This window comes from Neodiprion pinetum, chromosome 4, assembly GCF_021155775.2.
Source record: "Neodiprion pinetum isolate iyNeoPine1 chromosome 4, iyNeoPine1.2, whole genome shotgun sequence".
In the NCBI taxonomy this organism is placed as follows: domain Eukaryota; kingdom Metazoa; phylum Arthropoda; class Insecta; order Hymenoptera; family Diprionidae; genus Neodiprion; species Neodiprion pinetum.
The window spans coordinates 22,054,826-22,071,312 of NC_060235.2; the positions used below are offsets into that span (position 1 = coordinate 22,054,826).

General features: G+C 39.6%; 1 protein-coding gene across 5 annotated transcripts in view; it reads right to left on the reverse strand.

Annotated features, from left to right (window-relative positions):
- foxo (forkhead box, sub-group O) overlaps positions 1-16,487 on the reverse strand; it is a 131,290-nt gene that overhangs the window by 55,089 nt on the left and 59,714 nt on the right. The window lies entirely within an intron of this gene.

The following is a 16,487-nucleotide window of genomic DNA, read 5'->3' on the forward strand; positions in this document are numbered from 1 at the left end:
ACTCCGGTCATCCCGTCGTAAAAGATAGTAAAACGCTAGCTCGGATCCGAAGGCGAAATTGGAAGAGAATAACGAAACTATCATCGGGGGGCTGCCTTGCTTTCTTCTTCCCTCTCCCGATGTCCGTTTCTCGCTAATTTCATCCTACGTTACATGCTGCGCATCCACCTTTCGGATGTACCATGTACCGCAAAATTGGCGCTTGCCGATTCGGGGCCTGAACGAGAAGCGCGTGAGGTGGGCACCTACTCACGATGCGTTACACGCTGGATCAGAGGCTTACAGAACGAGCGAGCAAGCAACGCGGAGTTGACCCTGGCTGAGTTGCAATTGATCTCAATCAGGCACTCGGGAACCCCGTTGATCGTCCCACGCATTCAGCTTAGGCTCGACCGCGCGGTAAGCTCTTCTGAACTGCCCACGTTTGTTCGTTTCGCTGTAGTGTCTACATTGTACATATTGTAATGTTGCGCGTCGTATGCAGAGAAAACAGATGTACTGGGTGTCTCGATGCAACGTTCAAGTTTATCACCTATCGAGCAGCGTACCGACCAACCGAACCGATTAAAAATCGAGGAGCTAAGCGCAGTTTTCGATTCGGTGTAAAATCACCCGAAATCACGTGACAAAGTAAGTCATTGAAAATTTACTTGAAATCTTTCGAGTCCGTGAAATTACTCCAAGTCATTTGAATTGATCTCAAGAGTTTTGGAGACCTTACAAATTCGCGATGTCACATCGTATGACCCCGAATTGAAGAATTTCGAAATGCACGAAGTTGCTCGATCAGGTATTTGATATTGATACGAAGATGTTCGCAATCCTTCGAATTCGTCAAGTCACTCGAAACGACTCGTCTAACTCGAACTCGCCGGTAATACGAGTTCAACCGAAGTCCGTCGAGTACGAGGAACGTTAACGAGAAGATCTTTAGACCTCATCGAAGAAAATCACTGGGAAGTGATTCGTTTTCATGAATATAAATCGAAGTCCGATTCAGTCTCGACCATAGACTAGAGTAACACGGACGGCCGTAATTACACGCATAAATTAACAAAACAATATCCAGTGAAACTATTTCGAATAACCAAAGTTGAACCAGATTTCGGGACAACTGTGAACTCTCGGTTTCCCAGGGGATTGTCTGCTGCGCAGAAGTTGGACAGGGGATGGAAGAGAAGAGGGTCGCGGTTGGGTTCGACGAGGTCCAGTCGACGTTAAAAATTAAATCGGAAAACTTTTCGCGGTATAATGAACCCCGCGCAACCCGGTGACAACCGACTGGTTTTGCGATCAGAGAACTAAGGGGGGACAGCGTCGGAAGGGGGAGAGGCGATGAATGTTTATTGCTTTTCGCGAACCGACCACCCCTCCGTGCAGTTCACTCGCTCGCAATCACCGCGATTTATTGCGAATCTCGGATATCACCGAACAGACGACGCGACGCGATGACACGTCGAAATATAACGCAACATAGGAAGGGGTGGGGGGGGGAGCTTGATTTCATTTCCATTTTCGAAAAACTTTATATTTTACATTATACGTATACATTATATTCATATCCGCTTCACTCGGTCCCGCAATTTTTTCCCTAACGATTATACGATTATTTGCATATGAGGTTCAAGATTTGCATGTGGAATCGGTGAACGCGTAACGAGCATATCGTACAGGAAAAAAAATCTCATCTCAACGCGAGATGCCTCGAATTTCAGGGAAAGCGGATACAACAACGTGTTATGTAGTACTACGGAGTGGAGTTGCAAGCAGCGAGCTGGCATGAATGGGTGTAAGTAAGCGAACGTGAGAACAGAGCGAGAGGGAAATAGTTAAGCCGAGGGTCGAGGGTTGAGAGGGTTGAGGGTGCTGGAAGTGAGGAAAAATCCACCTGTTGCATCCCTCTGCATACGAATAGCGAGCCTTCCGTACGGTGGCGCCGCCTAGCGCGGTTTAACCGCAAAACTTTGAAGGGACCAACTGCGTTATACGCTTCAACGATACTAGATCCAGAACCATTGAATATGCAAAAAATGCATGTTACAAGATAAAAATTTCTTCGCTTACTATCGCGGAGGATAAAAAAAAAAAATCCACCGTCGAAATTTCGATGATCGCTTGGTGAAAAACTGACGTGCAAATCGTCGTTGCATTTCATTCGAATAATTGGAGAAAAAAAAAAAAAAAAAATGTTCGAGTTTTTTGAACTGCGCAAGTAATATTTATGTGCATTGAAAACTGATTCTATCAATACTTTGTACATTTATTATTTCATAAACGAGTATATGTACGATGAGCAAATTCGTGAACTTGATATCGTACACTCACGTGCAATTGTGCAGATTAATCAACCACGCGATACTTGTTATTTTTTTTTTTTTTTTTTCTTCACAGAACGATGACGTCGGTTTTCCAGGTTGCCGTTGGACACATTCGCATCATATACGTTACATACGTATACGGCGAGGAAGTATCAAAATGCGGTAATGACATCACGTCCTCTACTCCCTCGTTCCCACGAGAATTAAATATATAACGAATATGCCGATCGGTGCATAAAATCCATCTGGCGCACTGTGAGAATCTCATATAATAATAATCCACCGCTGCAGTGAAAGAACGTGATATTATCTGTACATTTATCGGTCATCATCCGACTACGATACGAAGCAAAAAAGAAATAATTACGTACGTTTCTGAATAATTTACCGGATAGTATTTTTTCTTCAATATTTCTGGAAATATCATCCATTTGGATGAGAAAAAATTAAAAACAAAAAAAAAGTATAAGGGAAATTGAGGGTAAAAAAAAAAAAACTACAGCGATAGGGAAAAATATATATAGAGCGAGAGAGAAAGAGAGAGAGAGAGGGAGAGAGGGGGTTGGAAAGGAGAAAATTAGATTGGTGAAAAATTACATCTTGCCCGTGGCTAACGAGGTACGATGCTATGCGCAGAATAGAGGGAAATAAGAAAACGTCAGGGCAGCCGGTATGAGAGCAACGAGGGTGAGAGACGGGATTTCAGAGTGTTACGGAATTACAAAATAATTAAATGAAGCGGCCGCTGATTAATTGGCTTCAACCACCGCCGAAGCCGCCACTGAGCAACGAGCGAGCGAACAAACGATCGCTGCTCCCTCGGCAGGGTAATAACAGATTTCTTGCTTCGAGGTGTATGAGCACCGGATATGACGGTAATGTCCTTCCTTCCTTCCTTCCTTCCTTCCTTCCTTTCGCCGTTAAGGATTTAACGCAATTATGGATCGGATCGCTGGCGATTTAATCCGCGAGTAAAAACCCCAGGGATTAGAGAGGAGGGGGAAAAAGGGGAAGGCTGCTGTTAACGAACCGAGGTGTTCATAACACGATCATTATTCAAGCCTCACAATCGTTATCAAATATGTTATGATCCGAGAAAGCAGACGCTATATAATATATACATATATATATATATATACATACAGTATACATATAGGTATATGTATACAAGTCGTGCAATGTACATAAGACGTGTGAATTATATGATATATGTATACCCGGATTTTGCGAGCACTATTAATACACATTTTCTACATATCCCTGGACCTGTAATACAGTTGGATAGAAAAAAAAACGTGGACAAGCAATATTCACGATCATTTTCTTATTTCCTTTTCGAGAATGCTCGAAACGTTCGTCTTATACATAATATATCGATAAGAACAATTCAACACACATTCCTCCCAATTGTGTGAGAACGGAACAGAAGAAAAAATGATACATAAATATTTGAAACGATCGGTAAACGAGATTACTTATACGTATATATTTTTGATATGATTTTTGTTTGTTTTCCTAGCTAATTTTTTTTTCAATTATCCCCCCCCCCCCCCCCCCCCGTCTTCCTATATTCGTTTTTTTTTCTCTCTCGTCATGTACTTAATACCTATCCTATGTATTGACATCGGCCAAGGATGCGAGGGTGTAACAAATATCCGTACGCGCGCACGCACACGCGCAGGCACGAATATACAAGCAAAGCACAACGGTTATATATCTACACGTGTCTACATCGTGCACATAGCTAAACATAAAGGCAACGAAGGGTGTAAAACGGGGGTGGGGGTGAGAAGACGGGTGGAGAGGGTGTTGGTGGATAGCCGAGGGTTATTGATGGCCCAGTGATATCGACTGATCATGCGAGGAACGCGCATCGGCTTAAAGGCTGCAACCCCTGAGAGGAGATGGAAGGGAAGGAAGGGGGCGGAAGGCAAAAAACATGGTTAAAAAAGCTCGTCGATTAGCGGACGAGCCAGAAAAGAGAGAAAAAGAGAGAGAGAGAGGACGAGGGGAGGGGTGGGGAGGGGGGGGGGGGGGGGGGGAGTGAGAGAGGGAGAGAGAGAAGGGTTGATGGCGAAATTCGTGTGCAGTGACAAACATTTCGAATAACTAATATTATATCGTGTAGATTGTACAATGTACAACATACACCCAACGACAGACAGAGTTTTCATTCGTTCCTGTGAGATCTTTTTTATACACATACGTGTATACGTACAATGCGATAAGTATTATCAGTTCTTTAACCTACATAGTATAAATACAGGATATACGAAACTTGCGAACTTTCGTCAACAGGAAGAATAAATATACGTATGTATAACACGCTCTGCGATGTGGATCATTACAACGATGTTATGGTTAACCGCGAATCAAGTATTACAAGATATGTGTAAACAAGCGTAGAAGCAGTGTGATATCGATGGAAGTAAAAAAATAATAAAAAAAAAAAAATAAAAAAAAAGACAAGTACCCACATAAAAAATAGAGTTAAACCAAACTGGAAATAGAGAAACACACACACACACACACTACACCGTCATGAAACCTGGTGGAAAAAATGTAAAGAAGATAAACAACGTCTAGGACTGTGGATGGAAGTGGTCTGTAAATCGAACGGAAAAACTAGTAGGAAGGATAAGCATGGATAGTAAAATGTATATATACCTATATATTTTACACGCTTATCGTAACCCGGAGATCTTTCGTTTCTTCACGCGTGCTTGTGTGTTCGGTAACGCATGAGTTGACAAAAATTAATTATGTTTGTTGCGCTAATCGGAGTTTGGAAAACGACAACCGGACTGTGATCGTGTGTCCAGTGACGCATGGGAAGGATACTCAGGGTCGGTAAACGCGGCCATCCTTCTTTCGCTCCAGAGAGTCAGGCCAAAACGTAGCCAGAAAGAGCGACTAAGTACATTGAGATCGCGAAACCGGGCGGATAGGTTAAATAAGGAAAAGGTTTGCAAAAAGGAGATGGAAAGGATACTACAGTGACTTCAAAGACGGTGAAGCGATCCGGAGACGATTTAGCATTCGGCGACACCTCAATATAACCCTCGAATAGATGGGATGAGGATTCAATCACACCAGCTGTGCTAATTAATTCCTTCCCCCCTGACTCGTCGTCGTAAAGATTTCAGAGCCGGTTTTTGCATTGCTAAACTCACGTCGGTGGCGAAGAATCCTCCTCGTATAAAGTCGGAGTCGTTTCCAGATGATCTCGAAGTCGAAAGAAGGCTATAGTGAAGTGCAAGTAATTTCACATTCTCTCTCTCTCTCTCTCTCTCTCTCTCTCTTTCTTTCCAACCATTGAACAGAATTAGAACCGTCTATTGCCAGAAGATAAGACACGTTGTGGTTCTATATCGAAAGAACGATCATGACGAATCGAAATTCAGGATTGCACGGTCCAAAACGATGAAAGCTAAAACACAATGGCGACGAAAATGTGCAGCTGAGTTACAACAAAGCGAAAAAACAGAGTACATGGTTATTACGGTAAAAAATATTAGAAGTAAGGTTGATGTTTCCGCAGTTTGAGAAAGAGTGTGTCTCGCATAATCAAGTGGAGAATAGGATAAAGCAATTGGTACTGATAAAAATAAGAACTGAAAGATTCATAGTCGTTCGCTTCTTGGGTGTTACAAGTCGTTTATACCGTTATAACATTGACTCATTGGCCTCATCGTGAGTGAAAACCCTAAGCAGGTATTAAGTCAGTGATTTGAATAAAGTGAGTAACACCGCAAAACGATTAGAGTGTCGAGCACATGTATGAGTGTACGAAATTGTTCTACCGCCGGGACAATCGCGACGCCGCGACGGGCGGAAAGGAACGAGGGAAAGTTTCCCCTCGAGGCATGTTTCGCTGTAGGGGTATTGGGGCAATAATTGTTATCGAATGATGTGGTAATTGAATTTTTCCGTCGCGATCGGAGACGCCGAACCAAGGCGACGTTCGTCTGTTGCCTGAAAGATAGTGAAGAGCGATAAGAGGAGTTTCAAGAAGAAGACTAAGAATAAGAATGAGAATTAGAAGTACAGCCAGGTTTTTCACGACGAATCGCGCGCACCTCGTGGATTATTTCCATAAATCGTAGAGTTTTGAGTTTCGATAAGTTACGGTCGATGCGTCAACCAGGGAATCGGTGCTGTGGGCATCGCCGACCGAGTTACATGACAAACACATTAGCAGAGTGCAGCAGAGCAGTGGCCCTCCTCCTCCTGTTTGCCGGTCAGCCTTAGGCGGCCTCTAATCACTATTGGTTATCACCAAAATAACCGAGATTCTCAACCGCCAGGTTATAACACGCATGTGCGATTTCGTTACACGCGTGTAATCCTCGTTCGCGTTCGCGTTCGCAGCTGAGCTGAGCGACTGGCTCGTTAAATAACGATCTCTCTGGTCGCCGACATACCCGCAGTACCTTTCCATAGCTCCCAGTAATGCCCGCCTCCTCGTTCGTTCCTAATTTTTACGCTATCGGAGGCTGAAATTTCATCGATATTTCAAAACCCCATAGACCAGCCAATTGCTGTGTTAACATCTGCGGACTGTGACTCGGTGCCACGGTAACACCGCGTATCTTATGGTTCACTGTATAGAACATGTACTATCCAACGTGTACTATGGTTGGAACGAAGATTGTCTTAGAGGAACGTAATAATCACGTAAATTTTATACCTTCATCTGACGTCAATCCAACACCACGCGATGATAGTACAACGGTAACTGATCTCGATCTAAGATCCAACTCTATGTGATGCTTTTTGAACTGTCGAATCGAGGACAAAATTTTGTTCTACAGAAATCCGTGAACCGGTGAATTTCAGTTCTATTTTAGAACCGTCATTTTCTACGGTATAACGATACGAATCTCTTCTCACAAAAGCAGTTCAAAACTCCAGAATATCGTCAAATGACACATTCTCTGCAAGATCATCCCCAGGAAATTCTTTACGCGTTCCTTCGACCGGCAAATCTTGCAGGTATCGATTCGAAATCGGCAGATGCGAGTATCCGTAAACGAATGAATCTGAAAGAGAATTGACCCAGACCCTTCTAACCGCAGGTCAAAAATCCTTTCGATTTCCTTACGCATTTTCCCGCGAACCATTTTTCCGAACACCGCGTATCTGTAAGAATCATTCGAACATTCTCACGCAGCTGCGCGTTTTTCCGTTAAACAGATGCGAACTCGACTGTGCGAGCAAAGACAACGTTCCTTCTCATCCCCTGCACGTTTTTCTTTTTTATATCTTTTTTTCATTCCACGCCTCTGAAAGTCTCGAAGACTACAACGACGGAAAGAAGTATTGAAGAGACCTCACCGATCCAGTAAATTCACATACATAGTATCAGAGAGTTGTATCTGTACGCATCGCGATCCGGTAGTAGATTGATAGAGGTGAAGTTTCCAAGGTGTGCAGCAGGGGTTACCTAGGCAACCCTTGTGCCCCTTGTACATATACTTATATAAACATATACATGTACGTATACATATTCACACGCACATATGTATATATATCCTTATATACACGGTGTCATCGGCCGCCTCCCACGCTCGTTTCATTCCGTACTACGAAAAGGTTGTCGTCTCTTCATTTCATACGTCGATACTTCATACACACACACACACACACACATCTAATATGACAGTCGCAAGTTTTTTCCACACTGATATAAATACACGATAATGCAACTTTTTTTTCTTCTCCCTTTTGATTTGCTTGAGTGTTAATTCTTTACTACCCTTTTTTCCCCTCGTCAGTTGTACGGAAAATTTTTGTAAGTTGCGAGACGATGAGTTTTGGTATTTTCCCGCTCAAACTGTTGTTTTTTTTTTTTGTTTTGTTCCGTTTTGTCGAATAGAATAAACGAAAGCCAAAGTGAAAATTGTGGTGAAATTAATTCATGATCGATCAAGTAGGAAGTGAAACGTTATATGTACACATATTTGTCGGGAGTTGACGGCAATTAATATATAATAATGAATTGACATCATTATCATCATGTTACAGTTAAGAGGTTATTACCCCCTAGCTACCTAAATTATGTTAGATTCGTTTTAAATATCATCAATGATTGATCGCGAAAGAGAGAGAGAGAGAGAGAGTGAAAAGGGCGGGGTGAGCCAAAGAGTGACAGAGAGAGAGAGAGAGAGGAGAGAGAGTCGAGACCAAGAGCAACAAGTGTTGCGGCTGGGTTGCTGGGCTGTTACAACCTGCTGTATAAATTGGATATATCATATACTATACGTATACATGCATATATACCTATATATGTGTACACGATATCTACAGGTTACTAGGCAGCATGTACATTACCCAACAGGTACTTACGAAAATTGCGTGACGACGCGAGTGAGATTGGGAGAAATAAATGTGAGGATAGAAAGAGAAGAGAAACGAAGTGAACTTGTACGAACAAAGAAAAGAAGATAAATATTCGAAATTATCGTTACGTTAGAAACGTAATACTCGTCGTATTGTCTTCCGCTCTATCGGTCTGAAGTAAAGATAGAATAAAGAAAACAATCGAAAACACCGTGAATTTGTGAATTTTTAATGTTCACGAATATAAAGTTATCGCCATGCAAAGACGTCGTGTGTGGAAATTTTTTTTTCATGAAAATTTAGAAAAAAAAAAAACCAACAAAATACCACGGTTTCCTTCGGCCGGTCGAATTCACTCCTCGAAACGAACCGAACGGTCTGTTTAACACGTACACATGTATACCTAACCAAGTACATAAAGCGCGAAAAGGAGGAAAAGTATCGCGGGTCGAGGGGGCGTCGCGACGCAGCTCGGTGGAGATTCTGGAGCACCTCGTATTCTCCACGGCTCACAAAGAAAGACAGACACCAGTTGCTAAACAGGGCTTCTCAATACTCAAGCTCGCCATTATTAAAAACGTGCATGTTATTGATAATCGGTAAATTTTTTCCACCCAAGAAAGAGTCGCTGCTAAGGGAAACCGATTCAATTATTGATTAACTTTTTTTTTTTTACTTCGCATTTTGTCGTAGAGTGAATCATTTCTAAGCTGTTACTCTTCGCGAGTTTGATACGGAACAATAAAGTTTCATGCAACGTTATAAAGATGAATGAAAAAATGCGTGAATTATTTATACTCCTAACACTTCATTTGAACCGATAAATTTTTTTAGAAAAAAAAAAAAAAAAAAAATGGAGAGAAAGGAAAATGTCTTCTCCTAGAATGAACCAGTATTAGTTATATTCATAAGATTTCAAAATTATACAGGATCGGATTACAATTTATACGAATTTGTTTCCTTTTTGTTTTTCATTTTCTATCGAATGAAGCAAAGGTATCGTATGTTTTGATTTTCGAAACGAGTATTTCTACTTTGTTTAATATTGTTCGTCATATTATCGTTCATTTATTTAACGCAACGTGTGATCTCGAAATAACCGCATATCGTGGTATGAATTTCACGTATTATACTGGGAAAAATCATTTTTCCTCTGAGAACCTCTGCTCAGCTCCAGCCGGAGGGCAGGCAGGCGGATTATATAGAGCAAAGGAAGCAGCCTGTATACCTCACCTATATTATACCATCGCGTACCGAGAGAAAATCCTGACTCGACATGGGGTGAGCGTTGCAGTATTATAGGTATGCATATAATAGAGGGTCTTTATAAACATCCCCATAACGCGAAACAAATTAGCGCGGCATCTTATTACAAGGAGGAAACGAGAAGAGAGCGAGAGAGAGAATGAAATGAACAAAAATTACTATAACGATGATACATTTTGCACACGCATACGATAGAAAAACTCTTGCAGTATATTTAGAATATATTTTACACACCCTTTTGTAGATTAAACAAGATGACCACTAGAGGCAGTCGAAAAAAAAACAAAAAATTCCCAAACTTTTCCCCGACTTATCCTGACTAAATTCAGATTTTTCCCCTGATCAAAAATGCTGAGTAATAGTGGCAATAAGAGCAACTGATTAATAAAGCTGTTAATTGATCGATAATCAAAAATATGGCCGCAATCTGTTGAATGGTAACGGAAAGTAATTTACACACATACACACACATATATATATATATCCGAGCTTGAGCAGCAAAATATTTTCTTTTTTCACTATTTTATTAAATAAAATTTTTCAGCCAACATTTTCCATCTCATTTTTACCCTGACCGATTGAAATATTCCCTGACTTTTCCCCGATTAGTGCCCACCGTGTATAAAACAATTACAAGAAGTATAAGGTGAAAAAAAAAAAAAAGAATTACCATTTCAGAAGAAAAATTGTAAATGCTAGAATGAGAAGAAATCTTTTCAGCATCCCAATGATTCGTTCAATTTTCATTCATTTTGCCGTAAGTGTAATACGAAATTTCAAATTATGCTCCATTAATATTGCACATTTCCGAGCATGAAATAATGTGTGCGAAAAAATTTTCTTACATATTTATACTCGTTTCAACTGAACCAGACGAACAAATTTGATACAACGGATATAAACGAGAAGTCGAAGAACGGTGATAAGAAGATGAAAAAATAGACAGCAAAAATTGCAAACAAACAATTTGAATCGGTAAATCGAGAAAGGTGAAAGAAAAAAAATTAAATTAAATTAAAAAAGAACACGCAACGCGCGTAATTAATGCACGTGTAATACATTTGACAGCAGACTTGTAGGCGTCCTTGCAAGTGCCGTTGAAATTATAAATAATACAAGCCTCGTTTATCTCCCCCCTACAAATGCACCGCATTTATTCTCCAGAGATCGATAATTGCCAAAGCTCCGGGGATATTGAGATTACTCGAGCGAAAAACGAGCCCGCGAAGCGGTCAGAAGCCTCATCTCGACGTCGTCGAGTAGCTTCCAAAATATCGGTTCACTAAAACTCGAACGACTAAAATTACACGTATAATCCGTGGGTCAGGCATTAATAGGACGCCTCGGAAACCATGGAGACCACTTACACCGCTGCACATACCTAATAATCGGACGTAACGAACCGCCCTAAATCGTATCGTAATCGTATTTTCTCGAAGTTGACTGACCGTTTTTAATTAGCCATCATCGACGACTAGAACGACGAGAGTGCGCTACAAGAATTTCTCACAATCATCGTTATTATACGATATATACATTTGTTTTATAACGACAATATAGATGAAAATGTATATAATAATCGTATGTGAAAATGATTAAAGAAAATTTGCGGTCAAGTGTTACAATCCCATAAAACGCACATTGATGTGCAAAACGAAGCTTAAGTGTGTTCAACGAGACAAGCAAATACGAAAACCTAGAAAAATTATTCACGATAAGAGGTGAAAAAAAAAAGAAGAAAAAAAAAAATTAAAAGTTAAGAGAAGGAACAAATGGCAGAAGTAATAAAATAAGGCCCGCACGCGCGCAGCCAGAGAATTTGGTGAAAGTTCGATCGACGATATATGATATATTTTAATATCTCCGTCGCTGTGAATCTTTTATATCCACAACGACCTATGTTGTTTCATTCCTTTTTTCGTTTTTTCGTTTTTTTTTTGTTTTTTTTCTACGCACATAAGGCATAAAGTTGTATCGTACCGTATACGAGGTAAATGCCTACGAAGCGTAGTGTAAGGTACACGTTACTCGACAGGTGTTTCGCTTCACGCGCCTTCGGCAGCAGCGCACGTCGCGGCGTTGCTTCCTAGTCGTCGTCGTTGTCTCGTCAAACATGCCCTGCGAACGGCGACGATTCGAAAAATCTCTACTCAACTTTATCGATTTACCGCGTGATCGCCTATACGTTTTAGCATGAATATATTATACATAGGTATGTACGGGTTCGAGTTATAGCGAGGAAAAATTTGACGCGACGCAAAAAATTAAAAAATAATAACCAATTAAATAACTGTACAAAATTCAACTATATATATATATGTATATATACATAATTCAATTGTTTACGACAGTTATAGATGTTATACGTGTATGAAAATATGCACATACACCGTATATAGGTAAATACATTCAATTTAATCATTATCATCGTCACTTTACATAATAATGATAATAATATTAATAATAATAATAATAATAACAACAACAACAACAATAATCGTACGATGTCCCGGAAATGAGTTCTAGGAACGATTAATAGATCAGCGATGAAGATTAAAACTTGGAATCGATTAGTCACACATATATCTCCCGTATTGTACCTATTTATATATTATGCACGCAGGGTACGCTTCTATACTTCAGTGAATGTCATTGCATCCCGCAAGTTTTTGTCGACAAGAAAACAAAAGAAAGAAAAATGGAGAAAACTATTTTTCAACCTCAGAACCGATTAGTTTCATTTTTCTAATTTTTCCTTCATTTCCTTTCGATCTCTCCATGCCTTTTTGTGTTGTCCATTTTCACAATTACGAACATTAATTATACAATTTTATACTGTTTATATGGGAAAATCCATACCATTTTGATCTGGGAGTCTGACCCTTGATCTCTCGGATTTGGCCGAGGAAAAATTTATCAAAAATCCGGTGTGACATGTGAAAATGTTTCGGCAACCGTCTACAGCAAAATGCCACCGGCTTCTAATTTTTTAACGCTTTCTTTCGGAAAAAGCTTGAAAACAGTAAGGAGGAAAAATCCTTCCACTCCGGCTCTAAGGTTAAAAATTTTGATGACAGACGGTAGATTTTTCAGAATTTTTTCAAATATTTGAATTGCGTCGATCAATAACATGGTTTTGAAAAATTATAGAAAATTGAAACAGTGTCGAAAAATGTATACAAAAACGAAACGAGTGCCTTTAAAACCGAGAATAATCATATAAAAAATTGCGGGCCAAATCCGAGAGGTCAAGGGTCAGACCCAGGTCGAAATGATATGGATTGCCGCATATATGTGTATTATATAATATACATTATTTTTATACCTATGTTCATATTAACTACAATTCGTCGGTCTGGATTTTCCATGTAGAATAATGAATTGTGCATCACGCGACCGAGTGAATAAAATTTCTGTAAAAGTTGAAAAAGTGTGGTAAACTGAAAGAACAGACGGGGGAAAAAAATTCCAAATTAAAAACAGAACAGAGGAAATATCTTGGAACATAAAAGCCAAAAATAAATTATCGTTTCCAAAATGTATATATATATGTATAAATCGACCGATTGTAGGCACATGCGTATACATATGTGCAGAGTTTAGAAATGGAATCGGAGAAACGGAAAGCGAAAACAGATGAATATCTACACCTCGTACCTATGTAATATGTGATACATAAAACAACTTGAGCGACACGTGATACCACCGGCGATAAATATGTGAATGTGAATTTGAATGTGAACGTGCGGTAAAATCAGAAACGATAGTGAGGTAATTACAGGTTAATTCATCATCCGGCTCTATCAAACGATCGTAAAGGTGAGCGGTGAACGACTAACGGTAAACGGCCGCTAATGGGGAGGAGGAAGGGAAATGAAAAAAAAAAACGCCGCCGGCCACTCCACACGATAATCGGTGTGCAATGATACATTTTTAAGGACGTCTATCGGGTCTAGGTACAGTCCGGTAAAAATTAAAAAAAATGGTGAAAGAAAGAGTGAAAGAAAAATTAATACCGCAGCGGGAAATCGGTCAGGTTTCAAAAATGTAAAAAACCAGAAAAGAGATCTGATTGATTGAAATTTTTTTCAGAGAAAGACGAGGACAAAAACAATTTCAATTTCTCATGTTAGAACACAATTGCGATTTGTTAAGTTTCCAAAGATCTGTACGTATAAATTGATTAAACGTTACATGTGATATAATCGATTTCTTTTTTTTTGTTTAATTTTACAATTTTCAAACGAAGTATTAAACTTTGCGAATACCGCCAGGAAGGTATTTTCATTAACGATTAAATTTCAATGAATAGGGAATTTGATTTCACTTGTAAATCGCGGTTATCGACAAATTCGCCTGTAATGCAGGACTGAAGCTTTTCATTGTTGTACCGATTTCTTGTTTTTTAACGAGACTTCAAGTTCTGGTTAATCGGTCATTTATTTACAACTTGTATCTGACGATGATGCGTACCTACAAAATTTTTATGATCAACTCAGGAAATGAGAAAATTATAATCTCGAACGATTCGATATCGTATATATTATACATAGATGATAATAATTTTCTGAGAAAATGATCGTTGCACTGCATAACAATTTTTTACAATTGCACAAATTGATTTTAAGATATTCCCATTTCTTTTTTCTACATTATTGTTGCTGTTATGTTCGTTGTTGATCAGAATATATATCGCTTGAATTAGGGTGGGGTAAAAAATTGTATGCGATAATCGCAATACCGAATGTACAAAAATACAAAAACCTAATTTACCGCATAATTTCCCAATATAAAAAATCCGTCGCTCGGAAAAAGCGGAAAAAAAAATAAAGTCAAGAAACAGTATTTTTCAACAACAACGTTTGTTCGAAAGATTCCGTATTTCGATTAAATTGTTACGTTTCTACCTTCCCGACAACTTTCTCTGCATTTTCAACTCCACCCGACTCGAATTTGATTCCAGAAATACGTTGGGCACAAATTTTCTACCGTCGATTCAACGATTAAATTTCATTCGCATCATCTCTGCGACCAGCAATCCAAGTTTTCATAACCAAATCCCTTCGTGCCGACTGTACGCGCGGTATAAATTTTCAACGACATTCGCAGTCGGTTTCAGCGTTTAATGTCCGCATTTATCGCCGACAATCTCTCGGCTCTATCGCAACGACGACGGCGCAGAGCTTTCAGCGCGCGAACAGCGAGCGTGTGCGAGGAGTTCATCTGGCAAAAGGGGTGAGAAGGCAGTCAATCGGTCAGGTAAATGCCACCCATCGTGCGCGCATGGAGGAAAACAAGGTGTAGCGGTTAATTACCGCATAAATAATTCATCGACGGAAACCGGCGGACGCTGCACGAAGCCGCGTGTCATGGACGATCAGGTGGGCGCCTCGCGAGGTTCTAAACTACAAATTAGCATCGAGTGACGGACCGACGAGTTGCGTCGGTTCGACGTCAATTTTTGGTGATTTTTTCTTATCTATGGGGAGGGGGGGGGGGAGGGAGGGGGGGAGTGTTAAGAAGAAAGAAAGCAAGTTGTCGTAATCACCCCGAAGTGATGAAAAGTTGAATTTTCGTAAGATCCCGATGTTTCAAAATCTACAGAATCACGTACAACCGTTTTTCAGACCAACCGTATCTGATCAATTTTTTTTTTTTTTTTGTTCGACGAAATGTCGAGAACGAGTAATACCAAATTTTCGTGATTTTAATCTCAATCGACACGGCTTTTCCAAACTTAGAACTGATTAGATTTTGGCATTGATTAGTTTGGTAATTTTGGAATTATTTAAATTACAAAATTGTAAAAAATAAGATAATGGTGTCTTTTGATATCATGATTGACGATATGATGATTTCAATGAAGATTGGCGCCGTTGAATTTTTCGTATCACTGATCACAACTCTACAATCAGATTTGCAAAATACAAATTTGGTGTATGCAATATGTTGAAAAAAAAAAAAAAATACTACAAGACGTTCTTCGTTTGATGAAAATTGATACTCGAAGGTATTATGAAACGCTGATCAGGGAAATATGACATTAGGCTTCCAAAGTTGGAATAAAATAATGACATCGTTCTTGTTATTATTAGTATTCTTATTATGACTGCTACTATTATTATTATTTCAGTTCGAAACGAGTTTGAAAACGAAGAATTTAAAGGCTAGCTTATGATCAGCCGGGACGCGTTTGTTTTTTATTACTTTTTTCAACTTACAGCTTCTCCGTGTTCAGATTTGATAAAAAAGAAGGGATGGAGATGGAAATGTAGATAAGTCAGAAGATAGAATTGGGTCATCGTGTAATAATAAATTTTCCAATACCCTAAGACTTGATGAAAAGAAAAAAAAAAGAGGCGCTGGAACAGCAAATTTCGGTGCTGATATAGTCACAGCAAGAATTTGAGCGTTGGAAGCAAAGGTTTTTTAACTGAAATTTTGGCAAAAATTTTGCAAGCGTTGTAGAGTGGAATTTTAATGCGGTGAAATTCTTATGGTTGAATTTGCAAAATTTAATCACGTTGGTCAATTTCATCACGTCCTTGACTTTTTAGCACT